Source organism: Schistocerca piceifrons, chromosome 5, assembly GCF_021461385.2.
Source record: "Schistocerca piceifrons isolate TAMUIC-IGC-003096 chromosome 5, iqSchPice1.1, whole genome shotgun sequence".
Lineage (NCBI taxonomy): Eukaryota > Metazoa > Arthropoda > Insecta > Orthoptera > Acrididae > Schistocerca > Schistocerca piceifrons.
This window is the reverse complement of record NC_060142.1, coordinates 28,057,901-28,072,310: the sequence shown is the minus strand read 5'-3', so window position 1 is coordinate 28,072,310 and position 14,410 is coordinate 28,057,901. Positions and strand designations below refer to the sequence as shown.

The 14,410-nt window shown below is 41.4% G+C and overlaps 1 pseudogene; it reads left to right on the top strand.

Annotated features, from left to right (window-relative positions):
- The first annotated feature begins 12,864 nt into the window (after positions 1 to 12,864).
- LOC124798120 lies at positions 12,865 to 13,881 on the top strand (annotated as a pseudogene).
- The last annotated feature ends 529 nt before the right edge of the window (positions 13,882 to 14,410 follow it).

The window sequence follows — 14,410 nt, the reverse complement described above, 5'->3', positions numbered from 1 at the left end:
TCATATAGAAGATATTCGAGAGAAAGCCAGGAGAAGAATGGTACAGCTCTATCCACTATTAAATCCAGAGTCAACACTACCATCAAGACTGGGGGTGATATTGTACCTCACACTGGTGCGACCAATCTTAGACTACGCTGCTGTCGTGTGGGGCAATGCCGCTCCAACTCACATACAACGACTACAAAGAATTCAGAATCGTGCTCTGAAAAGAGCACTACATCTTCCATACCGGTTCCCAACGAATGAGCTTCACCAACTCGCAGGGGTACCCTACTTCAAAGACCGATTTAGAACCAGTGCAAAAACCTTCTATGAAAACGCGCAACAATCAGATAACGAACTTGTACGACAACTTGGACACAGGGTGCACTACCTGGCTTCCACTAGATGGCCCGATGACCTACGTGAATAATGAGATTAGACATCTTGTGTGTATATTTTTATACACTTTAAGAATTTTAAATTTTAACAACGTAAATTTATTTTCTTATTTTATTTATTGACTCAATTATTTTTATTTTATTATAATTATCATTATTTTTTTAACCTAATTCATTGTCTTTATCACCTAATTATTTATTATTATTATTTTAACAAATGTGAATGAATGAGTGCGTGAATGTGTTAACTATATATGTATGTGTGAGTACATGTATAAAATGGGTGAATGTGTGAGCAAAAAAAAAATTAATAAAAATATAATAAAAGAAAATATAAAAAAATTTTAAAAAATAATAAAAAAATTATAAATAATAATAATAAAAAACTTCATACATCTAACGTATTTTAAATCATTTAAAAGCAGAAAAATACATGTCAACCAAAAGATATTGTTTTTAATGTTAATTTTGTATTATTGAAGGCGTAGCCGCAAGGCTTGAACTTCCATTTTCAGACTGGGCAATCCTTGATGCCCCAATATATTCTGCAGCGGCGGCCCCCAGCAGCGGGTTTGATGGGCGCGGACCGCAGAGGGAACACCTAGAACCGCAGCGGACGGAAAACGGAGCAGCAACGCTCCAGCAGGTCACAGGAAATGGGCGCGGACCACAGAGGAAGCGCCTGCAGCCGTTGGTGGAGGGGGAAGGTCATAGGCATAAATACTTGACCAGGTCCACTCGAGGAGCAGTCTCAGGTCGCACCTGATGAAGGTCTCGAGCTACGTGACCGAAATATTGTGCAAGTACGACGCTGATATCCGGCAGAACACCCGACAACCCAAGATGTCATTAGATCGCCGGGAAAGCCTGAAGAGATTACTAACTTATTCTGTGTACAAGTCGCGGTGTTTGTTAGGTTCCCTGTGTCTCCATTGTTCGAACTTGTTGTTCGTTCTGCCGTTCGTTGGTCGTGACCGTCTTCTCCCGTTGTGTTGTTGTTCGCGGGCCTCTCCGCAGGTCCCGCCGCTCTTTCCGTCATTTCAACTCCGCGACCGTCCCAGTCGCAGTTACAACAGGTGCCATGAACGGCAGCTTGCTCTAATTATAGGAAAATGTAAGGTAATCCAGTTGACTAGGAAAACAATCCTGTAATGCTCGAATACAGTATTAGTAGTGGACTGCCTCACATAGTCGCGTCGAGTAAATATATAAAAGTAACATTGTAAATATGAAATGGAACGAGAACGGAAGGACAATAACAGGGAAGGTTAACGATCGAAATAGGTTTGTTGGGAGGATTTTAGGAAAGAGTTGTTCATTTGTAAATGGTACTGCATACAGAACACTAGTGCCACCCATTCTTCAGTATTGCTCAAGTCGGATTTGAGAAAGACATAGGAGCATTTCCGAGACGAGCCGCTTGGTTTGATGCTGCTGGGTTTCATTAACCGAAGTAGTTCTCGAACTCAAATTGGAACGCAACTGAGAAAATTTAGGGAACCGGATTTTCAAACTGACTGCAGATCGGTTCTACTGCCGCCAACGTACATTACACGTAAGGCTTATAAACACAAGATCAAGCAGGGCTCTTATGCACACATATGAGAGAACGCCTTTTACGTGTCGCCCTATTTGCAAGTTGAACGGGAAAGGATACGGCAAATAGAGGTATGCAAGGTACCCTTCGCCACTCACGATATCGTGGCTTGCGGAGTATTTACTGCATGTAGATGTTCGTAGTAGGTCTAATAGTGGCACAGGGCTAAGCGAGGAAATAGTATGGTGCAATTAGCCCCAAAACCTCAACATCCGAAGTGAGAGTCTCCTTCCAGCTCCAGTGTTTCATAGAGTCTACATATTGTTTGGTAAAATGTTACGCCATTTTAAGCGACGTGTTTGGGGGAATGGGCGGAGTAAGTTGGTAAATTATTTGTTTTTATCAGTTTTTCATAAATATTTCGCAATTTAATCTGCATTAAATTGTGAACAATAGTAGCCCTGTGCACAATCTTGCTAAACTGAACGGTTCCAGAGTTACATAGGGTTTCAAAATTAAAAATGTTTCGCAATTTATACATGTTTTTGTATATATGTGAATATTTTTCAAATAGTCTTGTGCTTTCTCAAAGCAAATTGTGATTTTAGTGGCCGGTGGTATGTTAGTGATAAGCCCTTGAAGGAACGACAACCTCACCACCATCTCAAGGGACGCTACTTTTTAAGGGAAAAGAGGCTTCCACAGGCCTAGGCCATATAAACCTGTGGTACGGAGAAACCCATTCTGAACACTCTCTGGACAATTCCACATTAAGTATGAGTATCTGTTCAGAATAAATGATTTTAAATTATGGATATATGATGTGTATAATAATTATGTTATATAATTATAACACTTTTAATCATAACGTTTTTAAAACTGAGGCTTTTGGAGGCTTTTCTTTAGAAAACAGGCATATTTGGTTATATTTTGCAACGATATTTTATTGAAGTTTTTGAATTTCAAGAATTGAGTTCAGGAGTAATATTGAATAAAAATGTAGAATGTTAGATGCGACCTAACATTTATGTATTCATGTATCATATTCGTGTCCCTGTTAACATATCCTAGGGCTGAACAATTACCACATTAGCAGATTAGACCCCTCTTTCTGCACTCGCAGTTACGGACGCATGCGTCTCTGTAAGCACACGCTACGAGGAACAGTAATTCCCAGGCAGCTACAGGACGTACTGTTGTAATTGGTCTCAGGTGGTCGCCAATCTTCTCCCACCCGCACTCGAGCGTATTGTTCTTCTCATTTAGCCACTGCTACATCTGGTAGGGTGGTAGGTTCTAAACGAATGCTGCCTGAAAGCTGCTGAAGGGGGAGGGGGAGTGTGGGAGGAGAAAGGGCAGCCAACTTCAACAACAGGCTGCAAGTAACACTGGTGGTGGAAACAATCTAGATCGGAAGTTTCTTGCGAAGAGTGTTGTTCACTTTCACATTTCTGTACAATGCAATTTTCCCCTTCTTGTATATACACTCCTGGAAATTGAAATAAGAACACCGTGAATTCATTGTCCCAGGAAGGGGAAACTTTATTGACACATTCCTGGGGTCAGATACATCACATGATCACACTGACAGAACCACAGGCACATAGACACAGGCAACAGAGCATGCACAATGTCGGCACTAGTACAGTGTATAGCCACCTTTCGCAGCAATGCAGGCTGCTATTCTCCCATGGAGACGATCGTAGAGATGCTGGATGTAGTCCTGTGGAACGGCTTGCCATGCCATTTCCACCTGGCGCCTCAGTTGGACCAGCGTTTGTGCTGGACGTGCAGACCGCGTGAGACGACGCTTCATCCAGTCCCAAACATGCTCAATGGGGGACAGATCCGGAGATCTTGCTGGCCAGGGTAGTTGACTTACACCTTCTAGAGCACATTGGGTGGCACGGGATACATGCGGACGTGCATTGTCCTGTTGGAACAGCAAGTTCCCTTGCCGTTCTAGGAATGGTAGAACGATGGGTTCGATGACGGTTTGGATGTACCGTGCACTATTCAGTGTCCCCTCGACTATCACCAGTGTAGGAGATCGCTCCCCACACCATGATGCCGGGTGTTGGCCCTGTGTGCCTCGGTCGTATGCAGTCCTGATTGTGGCGCTCACCTGCACGGCGCCAAACACGCATACGACCATCATTGGCACCAAGGCAGAAGCGACTCTCATCGCTGAAGACGACACGTCTCCATTCGTCCCTCCATTCACGCCTGTCGCGACACCGCTGGAGGCGGGCTGCACGATGTTGGGGCGTGAGCGGAAGACGGCCTAACGGTGTGCGGGACCGTAGCCCAGCTTCATGGAGATGGTTGCGAATGGTCCTCGCCGATACCCCAGGAGCAACAGTGTCCCTAATTTGCTGGGACGTGGCGGTGCGGTCCCCTACGGCACTGCGTAGGATCCTACGGTCTTGGCGTGCATCAGTGCGTCGCTGCGGTCCGGTCCCAGGTCGACGGGCACGTGCACCTTCCGCCGACCACTGGCGACAACATCGATGTATTGTGGAGACCTCACGCCCCACGTGTTGAGCAATTCGGCGGTACGTCCACCCGGCCTCCCGCATGCCCACTATACGCCCTCGCTCAAAGTCCGTCAACTGCACATACGGTTCACGTCCACGCTGTCGCGGCATGCTGCCAGTGTTAAAGACTGCGATGGAGCTCCGTATGCCACGGCAAACTGGCTGACACTGACGGCGGCGGTGCACAAATGCTGCGCAGCTAGCACCATTCGACGGCCAACACCGCGGTTGCTGGTGTGTCCGCTGTGCCGTGCGTGTGATCATTGCTTGTACAGCCCTCTCGCAGTGTCCGGAGCAAGTATGGTGGGTCTGACACACCGGTGTCAATGTGTTCTTTTTTCCATTTCCAGGAGTGTAGTTGATACAGTGTCTTTTTCTCTGATTGACATTTACATGGATGGATCTTCTACTTTCACATCAATCTTAGTGGATGACGTGATCAGCGTAAGTGTCTTCATCTTTTGTGTTTCCTTGCTTGTTTCCATAAAATAAAACAGTGGCTGGCCCATAATGAATAACTATGTAATCTGCGTACTGCTTGAAACCTGTCTGTAGGTAGCTGGGTGTCGCCAGACATCTCAATGAAGGAGGTGACCCCAATCAATTTTGGTGCACACTTACTCTGAATGTGGTGTGATTGATGATTCATTTGGATCTGGAAACAAGCCAGCCATCATTGAAGACTTGCTTCCCTTCCTCATTAGTCAGATCAGTCATAGAAGCATGGAGGATAAGCACATAATACGGATCTAAATATTTCTTCAAGTCTCTCATCGTTCCTTACTGTGCACACCATCTGACATAAGAGAGTGTTAGGCTTCACACATTGTGTTGTTGCTAATTATTGTAAACTTGGCTATAGAGGACAGTGATTTAACAGCTAACTTTCTTTTCTAGTGCATCTCATTGAATGTTTGGTTCTCAGTCTCTTTCAAGGCTAGTGTTTCAACTTGAAGCGCTTTATCAGAGTTCATGTTCTCAACTGCTACAACCTCTGTCGATAACGGAGAGAGTTTGGGTGTTTTAGAAAACGGATTGTGTTCCTCAATCCAAGAAATAAAAATTTGCAAGTTCTTGCAGTTTCTTTTCTGCCTTGCCCCCTTTAGCTCCACGTTGAGCTCTGAAGAGATGCTGCACACACCTGCATATTCTTCCATTGCTTCTCACACCAGAGAACAAGCTGGCGCGGAATTAATTCAAGTTGCAATAGTTTTCGCTGTTATTCCTCTGCCTCCGGCCAATCCAAAAAATGCTATTCGAGGATCTCATCGAAACCGGTTCAATGGTTATGTCACTCCAGACTCCAGATCAAAATTTTCAAGGACGTCGGATGGTGAAATAACCACAGTTAACGAACAAGTCGTTTTCTGGTCTCATTTTGTTGTGAAGTTCCAGAGTCTTGCAGGTAAACACTTGCAGATTTAGCGGTAATGAGAGAGTTCCAAACGTCCTCCATAGTTCTTCTTCCATTCATCAACTTGGCTTCTTTAAATCCGTCACCAATTTGTATGGTTCTTCTTCAAGCTGCCACAAAAGGGACCAGCAATGGATGAAGCCGAATACCAGTACCTTTTGATCAGCCTTTGTACGCTAAATGTCGTGTAATAGTAGCAAAGGCACCTGATGATAGCCTATTGAAGTCAGTCTTCATTCGACTAGGAAGTTTCTCACTTGTTAATGCATTCCCATGCAGCCACTCCAATCAGGTTTACATTCTTCAGGACCTTCTAGCCATGTATTACTCAACCAGGACAAATTAAGTGTTCGGCCTTGTACATATGACTGTCATTTTATTTTTAGGGAAGCCACTTTTGTAACAACTGTTTTCGAATACCCAGATGAACTTTGGGCTCTGTAATTTGGAAATCAAACAGGCCTCGCTCTCAGCGTAAGCAGTAAAGGGAAGTGTCAATAAATCATGACTTCCTGGCTACACAAATAGATGTAACAAATAATTATCAGTACACTGGGTAAAGACTGGCCAAGAATAGGGTTTGTCTATTCAGTCTGTTTACTCCAGCTGAAAACAAGGATAACGCAATCTGAAACTATCTATGCTGAATAAACATCGATGGATTTATTCAGCACAGACATTGTACCACGTTGGTGCAGCTGAGAGCAACTGAGAAGACTGGGATTCTGTTTGCCAAAACCAGCGGGTACAGCAATACTACACCCCTTTCTCTATGCGTAGCACTGTCTGAGGTGACAGTCGTGCTGCAAGCGTCAGCAGAGCTCTGACGTGCGAGACCTGTAATTCTTTATCACTGCCCCGAAGTAAGCAAAGTCGTGGGCTGGATATGTGTTGGATGGATTGCAATTAATCTCTCATGGAGCCCTGAAATATCGGTAGGTGCCAGCATGTGACACTCGCATTCCCCAGTCATACCACTGACCAATTTCATTCACTCATACGGCAGTAAACACAGGGAAATCGAATGTCAAGGCGGCAGAGCTAATACGAATAAGATCATAAGATTGTCCTCGGCACAGCGAGTTGTCTGAGATGACTAAGGTCAAGACTGCTGATACAGTTAAGACCAATACCGGTGCAAAGCCACGCTCAGGACGAGTGTCCCAAAGGCAAGTCCTCATAACGAGAGTTGCGGCTAGAATTTCCTCGTCTGACTGGAGTCTCAATCTGAGGACCCAAATTTTTCCGCTCCTCTCTTTGCGCGAACCTCAGTAAACTCGTTAATACTTCGCAAACACTTGGCTCCTATCCAGCTTGAAAATATTCCGATATCACATCAGAAACAAGTAAAGAACTTGGTGTGCCGTTGGAAGATCATCTCAACTGGGTAGATAATACTATCACAATGTGGCAGAACACCTTCAATTGAGTCCATGATTACAAATAGTCTCGAAACGTTTTCCACAGGATGTGAACGTAAACTTAAGCAAGCTTCATTAGCTCAGTTAGGATCGTTGTGGCCAAACAAGTTACGGGTCTACCGCACGCAGTGTCTACTTTACAGGTTCCGCAGTGTGCCGGCTACCCACTGGCTTCCATTAGAGAATAAACACGACGTCGCAATCGAAACACAAGGTCCATTTATCTAGTATCCTAGCTCTGCCATCTCGCAATATCCTTTGCTTTTGCCACTGTCCGCTTCTGGAAGGCGCTTCACTGCATTATGCAAAAAATCAAAGTCTTCCTGATTTCAAGGGGAAGTTTCGCACTCCATTTTTATATCCCCAGTATTAAAGTATAATGCCAATCTCCCGTCTGTCAAAAAGCATAGCCAATGCTCCTGTCTTCTGCCAGTCATGACCCAATATCATTGCTTTTCTCTATGAGTCACGCCAACCTCTTCCTTCATATTCTTTAAATATGTGTTATTACTTACTCCTTTCCCTCCCTTCTGCATTCCTTTCTCTCATGCCTACTGCTGCTAACACTGACAATTAAAAACCCACATCCCATAATTTCTTTTATGCTATTTATCATGTGCGAATATTAATTTTGTAAATGTGTCTTTTTTACGTGCACTACTATAGTTTTCAATTTCCAAATGCAGTATTACGTGATTATTCAGATATATGTTGTGTAAAGTTAGTGAATCACCTGGTTAGATTTGATAGAGAGCCTAATGTCCCCATCCGTATGACAGGTTAAATAATTGAGTGAATAAATAAGTAAATATTTTCAAAAATAATTCATTATCTTCAAGGCATTTAACCCTTCTGGTTAGATATCCGTACCATACAGTTTTAACTTGTCTCCAATATTAGCTGACATTTCTTATAGATCATTTCCGTCATTTCATAAGGTAGATGAGATTTGCAGATCTTAAGATTAATCGCTTCTTGCTCCAAGATTTTCTGCTCAGTTATTCCGACCAGTTATTTAAATTTCTATACGACATTAATCTCCCCTTTATTTAAAATCATCTATCACTGATATTTGTAATGTATTTTGTCTTCTCAAAGGAAACCTGTAATTTTACTTTCTCAGCTATCTCTGTTAGTTGATGAATCTTCGTGATTGGTGAGTTAATGTTGTTGTAAAAATGGCTGAGTTTGGGTCCTAGTCTGAATAATTATTCATTTCCATCCCTTTAGCTCCATTCTCGAATGACCTTTTCCAACATACAGATAAAAAGGAGTGGAGAAACTTCATTGAGTTGTTTGATACCAGTTTCTGTTTTGGAAGCTATCCGCGTTATTGTCAACGAAATTCACTTTTGCCCCTGTATCGATCAGAACCTGTTGAATCATCCACTCCAATCCTTCCATAACTTTCAACAGTGACTCACTGTCAACTGAGCCGTGCATGTTTTTTTTTCAGTGCATACGACCCCACAGTAGTACCTAACAGACATTTTATGCCTGATAATGTTTGTGAAGTTGAAAATCTGCGGTAAGCAAGAACGTCCTTTTTCTGATGTTAGCCTGTTACTCATTAGTCTGTTTATTATGATAATCTTCAATTCAGTTCTGTAGTGTTTACGAGAGCATCTCCCATAGAACAGATACTAATGTAATATGCCTTCAACGGCTGATAACGTTCCGAGCCACCATTTAATGGAGTTGGCGGACTAGGGCCGCAGCCAAACAGAGGATACCCGACCAGATCTCTGTATCTCCTAAAAGAGTTCAGCTGGTATCTTTAGAATATCTTCATTCGCTAGCTTCAGGAACTCTGAAACAATTGATTCCTGTCTACCTGCTACATTATTCCTTAGGCCATCCATGCTCTGTTGAATATCTGTCCTAGCCGCGTGGACGCGCGTTTGTCGCTATTCGAGTGGCTTGTCGTATGGGTAATCTCCCTTTTGGTTCATTCCAATTTCGCAGTTTTCTTAAACACGCTGCCAAGATATTAGAGTATTAGCCTATTAGATTTTTTGTTCATGCCCAGCATTCCATTTCTTTCTCTGAAAAACTTGACTGGAAATTGATACACTTTCAGCTTAGAAATGAAAATTTCAGTGAAAGCCCTGAAATTGTTCTTTATAATATCCAGATCAATATTTTCCATCTGTTATTTCTAAAGTAATTGCGTTACATGTCGAATAACAGGGGCTGCGTGCTTCCGACTTTTACAAAAGGAGTTAAAATCTTCATGTTCCTTCGGGGAGTTTCATTTTTTCAACGAATGTGTTCTACGTACGTAATTTTGGTGCCAGGTCTAGTTGAACCACCTACGTTTCCGTTTGCGACCTTTCAAGATTGAAACATTAGCTGCTTGTAGTACTCTCTACTGTATTGTACTCTCTGTCCAGTTCTTAGACTGAAATGTTAGTTGCTGGTGGCACTCTTCCAGTACTTGTTAATTGATTTTTAATTTTGTCACATCATTTCTGCATTTGTTCTTTACAGTTGTTGGAATTTTTATCCTTGAGAGTTAATTATCAAAATGATATTTGGTACCTCTCTGTACTTTAATATTCTTAATTTCCTTCATCGCATTCCTTGAATGGGGCGTGTGGACGATTCGTTATCGTTCGAGTTTCCAACTGGACGCCGTGTCTCCTCCTTACCAATTCAAAATGTGTTGCTCTTTCCGTGCGTAGAATGTTCCTCTGTACCGGTTCATAATTTGCTTCTATTCCACGTCAGTATACAGTCGTCGACGAAAATCTCAATATGCTTCGTAGTTATTTTCGCCATCTCCTTCTCGAGGAGAAATTGTTCTTTTTCCTCTGGACTATAGCAGTTGTTCTCACAGATGAGATGGCCGCATATAAATTGGACAGGGTGTAGCCGCTTCCGGCAGCAAAGACTGAGTATTGACAGTTATTTGATCCTGTAGAAAAATTCACTACTGAGTTGATAAACGTCTTATTTACAGAGAAATCTTTTCAAAACATTGATATATTCTTGCTTATATTCACGGCTTCCTTTTTTTCATAGATCGTATACCCTACATTGACAATAACATTTTCGTCCTGATAATGTGTACCTTTAAAGCCAGGATTGTGATGTTTTGGTAGTTCAACAAATTGTGAAATCCCTCGTGATTACCAAATTTTTCCGAATTATTTCATTTTTATCGTACCGAGGTAAGAATTTTGTTTCATTTTCAACTTAGTGTTTCTCGATGCGGAGCATCCAAGTCCCTCTGACTTATCTAATAATGTAGCTGCAGGCCTAAAGGATCGAAAGATATGCTTGCACTCCTAACAGTGATGGGTTTCTGCCCACAGTTGCCACGGGGGTTAGTGGTATATTTTTGACGACTTTCGATGATGTCCGATTGTTAGAGTTATGTGGGTCGGATTTGTCCCTTCCCGGTAATAGATTCAAACTATTATGCCATGAAGCTTGGAGTTCGTTTGCTTTGTACACCTTTGGTACGAATGATCCTCTTCTGCTTTAAAAGCCGTTGACTTTTTACATCTGTAATTCTGGAAAAGTATGCTTTCAAGTTGCTACCAGACGGGGCAGCTGAACTAAATTCTTTCTTCGTTTTCTCTTTTTTTTTTTTTTTTGTGACAGGCAGAGCCTGGGTCCCTAGTCTTAGACTAGATTGTGGGATTGATTGTTTGTATTATTAGATGGTAATATGTTTGTTATTAGTAAGATCTACAATTCATTCTGATTTAGCTAACTTATCTCGACATATTTACAGTAGTTCTTTAATTATATTTAAGGCGTTGAAAGTTGTAAGTATTTTATTTCCCTGATTATCTGGCTGTTCCAATGAATGATATGTTTGACCTTAATGCTACCAGAAGCATCTTTCTTTATCTTAATTTTACATTGTCATCGTGTTGTACATTGAACATTCCTGAGAATTTAACTGAGATTTTCATTAAAGTGTGCCATCATAATATTTTATCACTTTGTTCATTGTTAATTCATTACTTGCTTTTATGTTAGTCTTCCCACTAACGTGTTATGTGACTTTTTCAGCCCAATGTTTTCTTTACTCTGCTGAATAATTTTAACTGTCGCCAAGAGAGGAGGACTCTACAACGTGTGTCTGGATGCATACTATGAAGGCAGGATCAAGTTTATGGTGTCTGGGGAGGGTGAATTTGTGCATACTGGGGATGATGGGCTGTTCTTCCCATAATCCTTCTAAAGGGGTGGTCGTCGGGCTACCGTACTAAATTAATGGCTGATGGCTTTCCTGTAACAGCAGATCTTTTAGAAGACATTCTCAGGATTCCTGGACAGGAGTATCATTTTGCTAAAGACTGCTGTTTGTTGAGGGCAGGACACAGTCACGAATGTGCTTACACTCTTTTCCTATGGTTAACTGGCTGAGAGCTTAAAAATTTTCGTAGAACTCCTAGGATGTCGCTAAGTCGAGGAATCGTCCTAAAGCCTTCCATAGTATTGGAAGTCCTGATGTGGAGGGGTAAGTCTGCGAGTTTCGTGTACATCACATTTATTGATTACTGATCCGTCGTGATCAATGGAGTTACCTTTATGAGACAGAATACCTGTGAGAATTATTTTCTACAACAAATGGATGACGTTACTATCATTATACATTTTTTTGTTGTAGTAAGACAGTATAGTCGCAACAGATCTGTAGAGAAGGGGAAGAAAACAGAAATTAATATCACACAGCAGCGAGACTTGACGTCCCTTACAAATACGTCACATGCTGACTTATACTAATCTATTATCGTGTAGTACGAAAATGAGGCAACCAGTCTGAAAATACTCGTAGTTTCAATGAATAACGGAAGTATATTTATAACGTACTCCTTGTATGTGGTATCTCTTTTACAAAGTAGGCACCTAATTTTCTGGAGAAGGATTCATTTCGTTTTCAAAACTAAAGCTCGTGCATACTCTCACACACACACACACACACACACACACACACACACACACACACACACAGACACACACACGCACTCATGCTCACGCACAATCAAATTTATCCAAAAATTACACAAAGATTGTAACTTGCTGCGTTTTGTAGTATTTTAAAGGGGATTCAAAAATATGAAACCCCCAGCAGCATATTTATCAAAAATATAACGTAAATCAGCGTTTCTGTACGTGCAGAGACCGAAAGAATCCTCAACTTAATTGCTTCTCACATCTAATTGCTGTCAGGCGTCACAGAGTGGACAGAAAACCACCGGAAAACTAAGATTGATGACTCTGCATTTTACAAGCCTCAGGTAGCGTGAGGTGACGACACTTGTAATTTTGTCCAGTCGACAATATATAACATGCTTGGAGACTGCGAAAATAGTGACTCGCTGCCTAACAAGGTAAATATCCCAGATGTAAATAAATGGTCTTGATGATATGTGGTGGGTATGTAAACTGGCCCAGATATTGCAAAATATGTTTTTTCGGTTTTTGCCCATTTTCACTTAGGAGTAACAACACAACCCAAATTTAATTTGGTGCATGGTGAAGAAAAAAATGTGTGACCACATGGAACTGTGTGGGGTGGGAACTTGTCAAGTGAGGGAACTAGCATCCAGCCATGGCTGACTAAAAGTATTTTACCACAACAAAAAAGGGTGAAATATTTGAACTGAAATCTGAACTTAACAATGATAAGAAAGAGAAGAAGCGGGAAGCTGTTAAAAAAGTTATTGCTTCAATGACAGTAGGAAAAGATGATTCTGCTTTATTTCCTGATGTCGTTAATTGTATGCAGACTGACAATCTCGAACTGAAGAAACTAGTGTATTTGTATTTGATGAACTACGCGAAGAGTCAGCCTGACATGGCAATAATGGCTGTAAACACTTTTGTAAAGGGTTGTGAAGATCCAAATCCCTTAATCCGTGCCCTGGCTGTTCGAACAATGGGCTGCATTAGAGTTGACAAAATAACTGAATATCTTTGTGAGCCTTTGCGTAAGTGCCTCAAAGATGAAGATCCATATGTTAGAAAAACTGCTGCTGTGTGTGTTGCCAAACTGTATGATATCAATGCCCAGTTGGTTGAAGACCAGGGATTTCTTGATCAGCTGAAAGATCTTCTTTCTGACTCTAATCCTATGGTGGTTGCTAATGCTGTGGCTGCTCTCTCTGAAATAAATGAAGCAAGTGCAATTGGCTCTCCACTCATTGAAATGAATGCATGAACCATAAACAAACTATTAACAGCTCTTGATGAATGTACAGAGTGGGGCCAAGTCTTCATTCTAGATTCTCTTGCCAATTACAGTCCAACGGATGATAGGGAAGCCCAAAGCATCTGTGAGCGGATCACTCCTCGTTTGGCCCATGCAAATACTGCAGTTGTCTTGTCTGCAGTGAAGGTATTAATGAAATTTATGGAGATGCTTCCATCAGATTCTGATTTTGTGTCAACACTCTCAAAGAAGCTAGCTCCTCCACTTGTGACACTGCTTTCGTCGGAACCAGAGGTCCAGTACGTTGCACTTAGAAATATCAACCTCATTGTACAGAAACGTCCTGATATATTAAAACATGAAATGAAAGTGTTCTTTGTGAAGTACAATGACCCAATATATGTTAAGCTGGTATAAACTGAACATTTCTACAAAATATCCCACCACTATCAATAAATTTGGAGAAATTAAAATTTCCGTTACATCGTCTATCAGAGACATTCTCTTTCCTTATCCATCCACATGTAATAAAGCTGCATCCTGGAACGCGATTTTTATGAAATATGTTACACAAAAGTGCTGTAGGAGTATTTTCAACATATCTAATTGAAATACGTTCATGTTCATTATGCTTCTAATTCTTTGCTTTATGTAGCTTCTCTTTATGTTTCCAAATGATATTTTACTTTGAAAATTCATGATTTTTAGTCTTTGTCTACCATTTCACACATGTGTAAGATATCAATTGAAAATAATTGGTAACTCTTTCTGATAATGCCAAATCATTACAATAATGATAACGTGCAAGGAAAAGCTTGACACATTTTTTCTTTTGTCAGATATCTTTTAATGTGATCAGACGTTGGTTTATCATATTTCGATGGTGTAACTAAAACATTTGGGGCTTCATGCAAGAGGTTCTCGAATCTTCGCTGCAAACTCTCCA